Here is a 10085-nt window from a genome sequence, read left to right as displayed (position 1 = left end):
TGAGAAGTCTTTCTTAATTTGGTCAGAAATCTGCTTCTTACCTTCTCTATGCTTTGGTCCCACCTGTAGCTCCTAACAGCACAGTGGGGTGGTTTTCAAATGTGATACCCAGACCAGTAGCATTAGCATCACTTGGGAACTGATAAGATCTGGAGTCTCTGGGGCTGGGTCCCAACAGTCTGTTTTAGGAAGCCCTCCTCCAGGTAATTCTTATGCACTGGTGTAGTGTAACAGAAAGTGGGTGGGACTTTGAAATAAGAACACCCTAGATTCAGATCCTTGTCCTCTGTCATTTCAGGCAATATCTTCAGTTCCTCCCTCCTCAGATGGAGCTATTGTAGGTAGTTAATTCCCAGGCTTGCTGAGGGAATTCAGTGAAAGGATAAAGGCAAAGCATATAGCAGAAAGTCTAACGCAACTTATACACTCAAAAATAGTGTCTATTGTTATGGATTCGTTCAGCACACTTATTAGATGCCTTTGAACATCAGTCTTTATAAAGTCCATTCATCTGCGAATGGACAAATACAGAATAAAAATTTTAGATATAACATTTTAGGCATGTCATGAAGAATATGATACTCAAAGAAGCTAAGTCCCATATTCAAGGACACACAGATCAACTATTGGTGTCTGGAGGTCCTTTAGGTGCCTCCCAGGCCTCAGCTCTTCAGTCAATACATTATCTGTCACCTAATGCAGCAATATGATATCTAGTCCTGGCCTGGTGGTTACACAAGCAGGGGCTTGAAATTTATCAGTGTAGAGTCTGAATTAATTTTAATATTATTTGAGCATTCCCATACAATATTGGGCACCTTGGCTATTTACTTATTTACTTACATTTTGCTTTCTTATTCATATTCCACTCTGTTCTGAAAGGATTTAAGGTGACTGTTGGGCATTTTATTAAGAATTGAAGTTCCAGTTGCTTTGGCACCAACTTTAGGACCAGTGAAGTCCAATAGCTGCTTCCCAGAACTTTAGCAAGAGGCAAATGTGCAAAATTCTGGGGATCTCAAATGGACACTAAGTGAAGTAGTTCAATATCAGGTGCTTTAGGTTAACTGGAATACTATGTGTAACCTGTTCAAAAATATAGTCAGATATCAGGAACTATGGGGGGTTGTTTTTTGCCTTGGCATTCACAAAGAAATAACCAGGCATTTTGCAATGCCCTTGCCTAAAGGAAACTAAATGGTTAACGCTCACCATCCTGTGCCAAGAAATCTGCTTTACAGACCAGAAGGAGTAAGGCAACTTTACTTTTAACAGCCTTTTTCCAGTTTTGTTTGGCTGTTAATATTACTGGAGTAGTGACAGAGGCCAAGGCAGGAAAATGGGCTGGGTTACTTATAATTCTTTGAATGTGGACACATCAGCTTGTGGGAAGGAAACTATTTAAAATGGGGCTTAGGGAAAATGAAGAAAAAAAAAAAATCCCCTTTCCCCATATGAGATTCTTCCATGGTGTTGTCATGCAATCTTGAAAACCTCCATAGAACAGTAGATCACTCTTATTGGCTATATGCAAATTATCTGAGACCCAGTGGTTTCCGGCCAGGGAAAACTTATAATAACAGAGCAAGAGTGCAATCTGAGCCCTTGTTCACTGAAATCCCTGAAAGAACAGAGTCGTTCTTGACAGGGCAATTTCAGCCCTTGACATTCCAGGAAATAGCTTAATAATATCATTTAGGCTGAGGTTGTAACCAATTCTAAGACACAGAGACACAAATACAGTATTTAATATGTAAGATATCAGTTTGAGACCACTATTTATTTTCACACAGAGTTTAACAACAAAACACATCACCAAAACAAACCAAACAAGGCATCCTAGTTAAACTGAACATTGTCCCTACTAATTAAACTCAATATAGGGAAAGGAAGGGTTTCTGCCAAGAAATTACAAATACATCCTGAATACTATTTCCTTCCCCTTTGCTTTCCTAGGTACTGGGTCCATGCCATATCCAGGATGTGACACCCAAACAAAGCTGTATTTTAATCATTAATACTTACGCAGAAGTTAACCCCACCCTGGGGCCTCAAAGGCCTTTATGAGACACGCTGGCCTTTACATTTCAATGTGTTTCATTTTCTCTGGGTGCAGTACAGCTGAAAAAGGTTACAAGACTCAGGTTAAAAGTCAGGAAATGGATCAGGGCCCCACACTATGACATCATTTTCTTGCAATGCAATGAAGCAATGACATTTCCTGTAGGAAAAATGATTAGAAATGACAGGCAGCCTCAGTGAGTGCAGGGTTTGCTGAGAAAGGTGTCAGGCCTGCCTCCCTACAGCCCCTTTCTCCCTCCCTCCTGGTCCTTGGCTAGGGTTTTCAGAGGTCAGAGGGAGAGACCCAGGACACTTTATTTTATGATTGTCCTGAGAAATTTAAAATGAATGTATGCTAAGCTTAGTTACAAAAATTGTGGAATTTTGATATTTGTTAAAACAATGAACACTTTAAGACAAAAATAATATAATTTTGCTACTTACAAGATAATTTTCAGATTTATTTTTAAAAGTGGTGTATAGGTAGAGCCACCAGGAATGAATGTGCAAGTCGGCTAAGGGGAAGAGCTGGGATTAAAATCTGGTTCATTCTCTGTTGCCATCATGTTTGCTGGTACAGGACTGCCTTTCTCAGATTCACATAAAGGTCTCATGACCAGAGATAGGTGGTCTTGTTTTGGCACACGATCTAAATTGAATGATGAATCAGTCTTCTGCCTTCAATCCAAGGTGCTGTCTCTATAGCTGTAGGTATAACATCTTTTGACGGTATCCCCAGAAATGTATATGTGAGGACCTGTCTGTGAGTTTTGGGCCAAAACAGCCTCCTGGCATGGTCACCCCAGTACCAAGGATTTTATTCTACTCAGGTTACTTTATTTGTAAACGGATTCTTAAGGGGGTACCAAGAAGCCAAGGCTGTGTGAGACACATGGCTTGGAGAGCAGGGGCTCAGGGGTAAGTTTCAGTCTGGTCATGTGATTTTATGCGCAAATTGCATAACTGTAGTGGCACTACCGGTCCCCCACACCGTAGACCCTGCTCTGGATTCCACATGCAGACAGACCTGTTCCAGAGCAACGTGGAGACCTGAATCAAGGCAAGAAGGATTTAGGGGCTCAGGCCAATACAATGGGACTCCACATCAAACAGCCCTTGCTTCTTCATCTGTGGCCTTGTGACTCGTTTTGGATATCTGGGTTTCTGCCCTGTACATGGGTTCCAGTGACTGGGTGGCAGGTGAGTGGATCTACTCCCTTGAGTTACCGTCAGAGACAATGGAATGAGGGGTCCAGTGTTAGAACCTTCTGTCATTTTTCTTCTTCTGGTCTCCCTGCTTGAATTCTCCTGGGAGTTATCAGAATCTGCCAAGCAATGACTGTGACTGCAGATGTGACCGAAGAGAACAGCTTCCTGATGCTTCTTCTGTCCATTTCAAAACAAAATCAATACTAAGTCACTTTCCGTCAGTGGAGGAGAGTGAGCAGGAGTGAGAAGTTCCTACTACAAAAACATTTTCAAAATCAAACCGTTAAGACTTCAGAAAGGTAAAATCCTAGTATCCATGATGAATTTATCCACTAGAAGCAACGTTTCAAAATATTATGCTGTGTTTGCCAAACAGATTTAAGCTCTCTTTGGAAGTTGAGTGGGTGGGTGTCACAGATGTTCCCAGGCACTGTCTACACAACGCTCACATATCAGCAGTGTTTCCACAAATTATTGCACAGTAACTGGATGAACCTTGCAGAGATAAATATGCTATCTCCGGGAAAATTGGCAAATATCTGAAGGGCTTAACATTACCCAGGAATGAGTCAAAACACAAGCAAAGCTGTCACACCTTTCCTTCATTGCCCTGTGGTGATCTCTCAAACGTGGGGGCTTCCATAAATGAGTCACTGTTTCGCAGATCTGTCAAAAGTATCAGTGGTTACAAGTCCAGGAAGCATACAAGTGTAGAAAGAACTATTGAACTTTAAATTATGAACAAGAACATAAACTGTCCTAAATTACTGGGGTTTTATTACTCTGCATTATCATAATACCTAATCACTCCCTTTTAAGAACTCATTATTTCCAATAGTTAAACCTATTTTTTGAAAATTTATTTTACATTTGGTATTTGTATAGTCACAAGATCTGCAGCCTGTATTTTTTGCCATTTGAGTAACCCTACCACTTGCCCATACATGTTGAAAGTGTCATTCACCTTAAACACACAGATCAGACTTTTTTAAGCTCTACCCTTTCACCTTGCTCAAGGCAAGGAAAAAGATCAAAGCTTCCTGTGTTTTTAGGAGATGACCCCTTCTTTGTTCTGAACATGGCTCACATCTCCTCTTTGTAGAAGCTTCTGCAAAGACTGAACTGTTTTCTATTCTATAAATCCACTTCTTATATACAGGACCCTCACTGACCATTTGGCATTCCAGAAGAGGGGATTTACCTATGTGGATAGAGTCTTTCCATTATGATGATTTGTAAAATTCATAATATTAAAACAGATTTGTAATAGAAAGAATTGTCAGAATTAGATTTTTTTAAAAAGGTATTTATAATTCCTATGCTGTAATAGGGCTAAAATAGAACAATGAAGAAACTCATGTTATCAATTCTGCCTTAAAATAACATGACTTGAAGTTTTATGAATTTTATTTTCATTTTAAAGTGACTCTATTGTATTTATTAATTCATTAATCCTTTTTCAGTTGAAATAGAGTATAAAACAAATGATGGTATTATTTTACTTAGTTCATTCATTTATTATCAGTTGAAAATATGTAGAGTGCCCTCCAGGGTACAAGGTACAATGAATTGGGAAATGAAATCTTCCAGTTCACAAAACAAAGATGATACAGACATAAACACCATAAAATAGCTTGAATGGGTTCAATACTTACCAGGCTAAGGACTGCAAAGCAAAACATTTTGCCTTTTTGGGTTTTAATTTTCTCATGTGTAAGATGAAGGAGCCAAAATTAATTGTAAGGTCCCTTTAGATCTAAAATTCTGGCACTGAAAGAAATACTTGCCAGGGTGAAGAGTGAATTGAAAGTGCACAGACCCTCACATGCTCTGTTTGGCAAATAGCACGAGGAAGATAAGCTCATATTTGAATTATGACTGCAGATAAAGCGATGGATGCTATTATAGACATAGCAAACAACAGGAGGAAAATTATGGAGCTTGGATGTAAATAGGAGAAAATATCTAAATGGAATGGACAGACTAGGCAGGAGGGAGCCAGAGCAGAGAGCTGTAAGTGTACTGCGAGTCTCAGATCAATCAATCACCAAGGATTTTATTCTACTCAGGTTACTTTATTTGTAAAAGGATTCTTAAGGGGGTGCCTGAGATAACTGTGGCCAAGGATTATAAGCCATGCTAAGTATAGCAGACTGCAAAAATATCCTAGCATCTACCCTATAAGACTAGGGGAGGAAGGGCATTTGTAAGTAGAGAGGAGCTAGAAAATATTTTAAGAATGCTCTGGGGCTCAGCTTCAAACAGTAGGTCCTGGCTGACTGTGCAGAAACAACAGTTACAGGCAGACAGAGGGTGGTAACGAAAATGGAGTTACTCTCTTAAGGCAGAAACTTTGGACAACCACCGCTTGGGAGGGTTATTATCAATCTGTTGCAAACAATCACTTGGGCTGCAAACTAAGGAAGGACCTTCGCATGTCCTCAGGACATAAATGACAGAAATAGGAAAGCATATGACACCCTGGGATTCTGTGTTCTCTTCCACAATGAGAATTAGGTGAAGCCCACCATATTGCCTTTTTGCCTTGCTTGCCAGGAAGCTGGAAACAGAATCTAGACATCAATTTCAGGACTTACATTTAAATAGAAATTCTATTTTTATTTTTTTATTATTATTTCTTAGTCCTCACCTGAGGATGATTTTTAGAGAGAGTGGAAGAGAGAGGGAAAGACAGAAATATTGATGTGAGAGAAACACATCGATTAGTTGCCTCCTGCAGAAGCCCTGCCCAAGGCCTGGGCTGGGGAGAAGCCTGAAACCGAGGTACGTGGCCTTGACTGAAATCAAACCCAGGACGCTTCTGTCTGCAGACCGACGTTCTATCCACTAAGCCAAACCAGCTAAGGCAGTACCCTGTTTTTAATTTTTAACTTCTCACTTGATCTTTTGCTTTTAACAATTTTGCTATATTTGTGACTTTCATTACATATCACATCATTCATTCATTTATTTCACAGATTATTTATTAAGCATTTACTATGTGCCAGGCATATCAAGTCCTTTTGGAGGGCAGGTGGAATGTGGCCTGGCCGGCAGGAGACTCTATCTCTGGCGTGTGCTGTGTTTAAGTCGTAGGGCTTGATGTTTATATTGGGGATACAGTTCAAAGCATTTTCCAGATGAACAAGGGTTCTGGGGCATATAGCTGATTTTCCTAATAACTCATCCCATCTTTATCTCAGTTAAGAGTGGATTTTTCCCCTGAGGGTCTTTGATCCTACAGCTGCAGACATTCTGGCTCCAGGGAGCCTTACAGGTCAAGGCTCCAGGACACACAGAGGTCAATGAAATCAGGGGACTTCTTAGCAACGGCTGAGAACCTGTGGGGATGAGCACCATAGCTTCCAAGATGAATGGATGATGTCGTTTTTGGTATAAATAAGTGTGCATTTACTAAGCTCTGACTAGGATCCAACTGCATGTTGCAGAACAGTGTTGTTTGGAAGAAACCCTCTGAGGAAAAACAGTCAATAAACTTGGTGCTTCCTTTAACCTGTGAAGTCTCCTTTTTTATGTCAGGCTCCCAGCAATTGAGCATCCTCAATTATGAAGGCAAAGATGTGAACCTGAACCTCAGTTTCCCCATTTGTAGAATAAAGGAACTGGATTCACTAGTCTTCTAGCTTCTTCTAGCTCTAATCACTTGACACTTTATGACTATCAACTTTACTTCTAGTATTTGGCCCCAGCACTCCACACAGTCATCATTATCATCATCCTCAAAAGTAACCAAAAACAATATGCAAACAAGTACAGCAGAAACACAGTATAATGGCAGTTCTGAAGGACAAGATTGAGACCTACTTAAGAATTATTGAGTTATAGCAAAGGCTTATTGCTAAATATGGTTATTTTTCAGGCTAGATCATTTTCTTTATAACATATCCAAATCCATGGCAAACCATATCTACACAGACATTTTTCCCCATTGGTTTTTAGAGAGTGGAAGGAAGGTGTGTGTGTGTGGGAGAAAGAGAAAGAGAGAGAACATCAATGTGTCTCACACATCAATTGGTTGCTTCCTGAATGCACCCCAACTGGGCTGGAGATAGAACCTGTAACCCAGGTACATGCTCTTGACCAGGAATCAAACCCATGACTCTTTGGTGCCTGGGCCAACACTCTAATCACTGAGCCATGCCTGCCAGCTCTACACAGCCTTTTAATATATATGTATACTAGAGGCCCAGTGCACGAATTCATGCATGGGTGGGGTCCGCCCGGCCTGCCCTGATTGGGGCCAAGTGGGCTGGGCTGGCCAGGGGGAAGGGACACGGGAGATTGGCCAGCCGGCCCAGCCCCTGATGGGGGGGCGCCCATCAGGGGTGGGGTTGGCTGGGGGGAAGGGCCGTTGCTGGTTGGTCGGCCCCGCCCCCTGGTCAAACTCCTGGTTGAACTCCTGCTTGAGGGGACAATTTGCATATTAGACTTTTATTATATAGGATGTGCACCCATATTTACATATTGCTTAGCACAATGATGTCTGTATAATAAATGTGAAAATAATAATTTTGAACTTAAGAAATAGTTTATAAGCATTTTTAATTTCATTTCAGTGATTTATATATAAAACAAATATCTGTAAGTATAAAAGACACAAATGTAGGGAAGACACATTTCTTATCCCCCAAAATTTATAACTAATGGAAGTGCTTAACAAAGTAAGCAACATTGCCCGGTTGGTGTGGCTCAGTGGTTGAATGTTGATCTATGAACCAGGGCATGGTTCGATTCTCAGTGAGGGCACATGCCCAGGTTGTAGGCTTGATCCCCAGTAGGGGTCATGCAGGAGGCAGCCAATCAATGATTCCCTTTCATCATTGATGTTTCTATCTCTCTCTCCCTCTCCCGTCCTCTCTGAAATCAATAAAAAGAACTATTTTTTAAAAAAAGTAAGCAACATTGTATACAAAACATTTTGGTTCAGTAGTATTTAAAATATGCACATACAGAAGCTACAAGCTTTTTTACACTAAAAAATCAATATTGAGTGTGTCAACCTATGGTTGTCAGTATCAATTCAACACCATCAGGAATCTCCAATTTGGGGTGCGGTGAAGAAGGAAACTTTATGCAAAACAGTTCAATTGTGATATAGCATGGCTGTGAAAACTGCTCAACTGTGAAGCAGCCCCTCTCCAGGTACACAGCTCGACTGTGCTCCTCCAGGTCTGCTCTGCTCTGTGTGGATCTGCTTTGCACTGCTGGTCTGCTTCGCTCTGCTCTGATGGGACATGCAGTCTTCAACCTTAGGTAGAAAGGGAAAGTGTGCTCTCCACGCTAGAGGGGAGCTGGCTTATAATGGACAGAAGTCCTCACCCCAGGCCCCTGATTGTTCCATCCTCATGCAAAGGAGGACTCCAAATCCTCACAGCTTGATTGGTCCAAAAGGCACTGTCCTGCTTGGTCAGAATAGAGCTGCTCTGATTGGTCAGAGTTGTACAGCTCCAATTGGATGAGGAAAGCCTCAGTTCAATTGGTTGAAATAAGATTCCAGGAATTCCTTTTAAAAGGGCTGGTTCAGATGGCAGAAGCACAGTGCAGGCAGACAGTTCAGTGCAGGCTCTGCAGAAATGGCTGCTAGGCTCTGCTTTATTTTTTTCCTCAGGGTTCACAGGTTCTACCCACCATACTAAATGCAGAATATATAGAAAGGTTACTATACTTCATAGCCCTATAATCTGATAAAAATGGTATAGGCATTCTGCAAACAATTACAACAATTGTTGAATGCTTACTATGGGGAAAGCACTATGAGGATAGGCACTTTTGAAAACAGTGGCATAATTTCTTAATGGTTCTGGCCTTCATGGATCTCAGCATTTAGTGGGAGTGAGGAAGCAGCTAACAAAGCAGAATGGGGAAGGATTATCAGTAAAGGGCTACCCAGAACACGTGGAGGATAGAGTCATTATGCCCAGGGATTAGGAAAGGTTTCATAATGGAGGTGACCCTTGACCACAGCCTGGAAAAAATGAAAAGCATTTTAAGGGTAGAGACAAAAGGAAAGGTCATCTCAGAAAGAGAACTTAGTGAGAACAAAGACCAGATGCCTGGAAATTAATTCATGCCCTGGGAATACCAACTAGACTGGTATGGCTGGTGAATGGAATCCAAAAAGGTATGAGGTGATGAGGCCAGGAAGTTAGGATGGAGCCAGTGCAGGAAGGGCCTCCAATGCCATCTTAAACCTACAGATTCAGCTAAGAGCAGGGAGCCAATGCAAGTTCTTTAGGGCAAGAACAAATAGGAGGCTGGGGATATGTTCAATATCAACATGCAGCTTCTGAAATGAACAACTCCTAAGGAGCAGTCAAGTAGGGTAGAAAGTAAAGGTCTTCTAAATGAGGAGATTTTAGGGGCAACAGAGCAACCAGAGAAAGTCTTGAATGGGGATATATTAATACCATTCACCTAGACAACTTCAACACATTCTGTAGATCTCAAAGTGAACATTTCTTCCTAAGGGAAGACTCCCGGCACCTTGATTAAGGCATGTCCATCTGTGGTGGCACCATAGACATCCTTGTATCTTTCCTTAGTAGCACTTAGTGGAATTTATAATTAAACTAGAGGCTCAGTGCATGAAATTCGTACACGGGTAGGGTCCCTAGGCCTGGCCGGCAATCAGGGCCCATCAGGTCCTTCCAGCTGCCTGCTGGGGCCTTCCTTCATTCTGCGCCACCCCCTGGTGGTCAGCGCATGTCATAGCAAGTGATTGAACTCTTGGTCTCCCGGTCAAACTCCTTAGGGGAGACTTTGCATATTAGTCTTTTATATATATAGATATTTAC

This window comes from Plecotus auritus, assembly GCF_963455305.1.
Source record: "Plecotus auritus genome assembly, chromosome: 2".
NCBI classification, from domain to species: Eukaryota; Metazoa; Chordata; class Mammalia; order Chiroptera; family Vespertilionidae; genus Plecotus; species Plecotus auritus.
Note: the sequence above shows the minus strand (reverse complement) of the source record.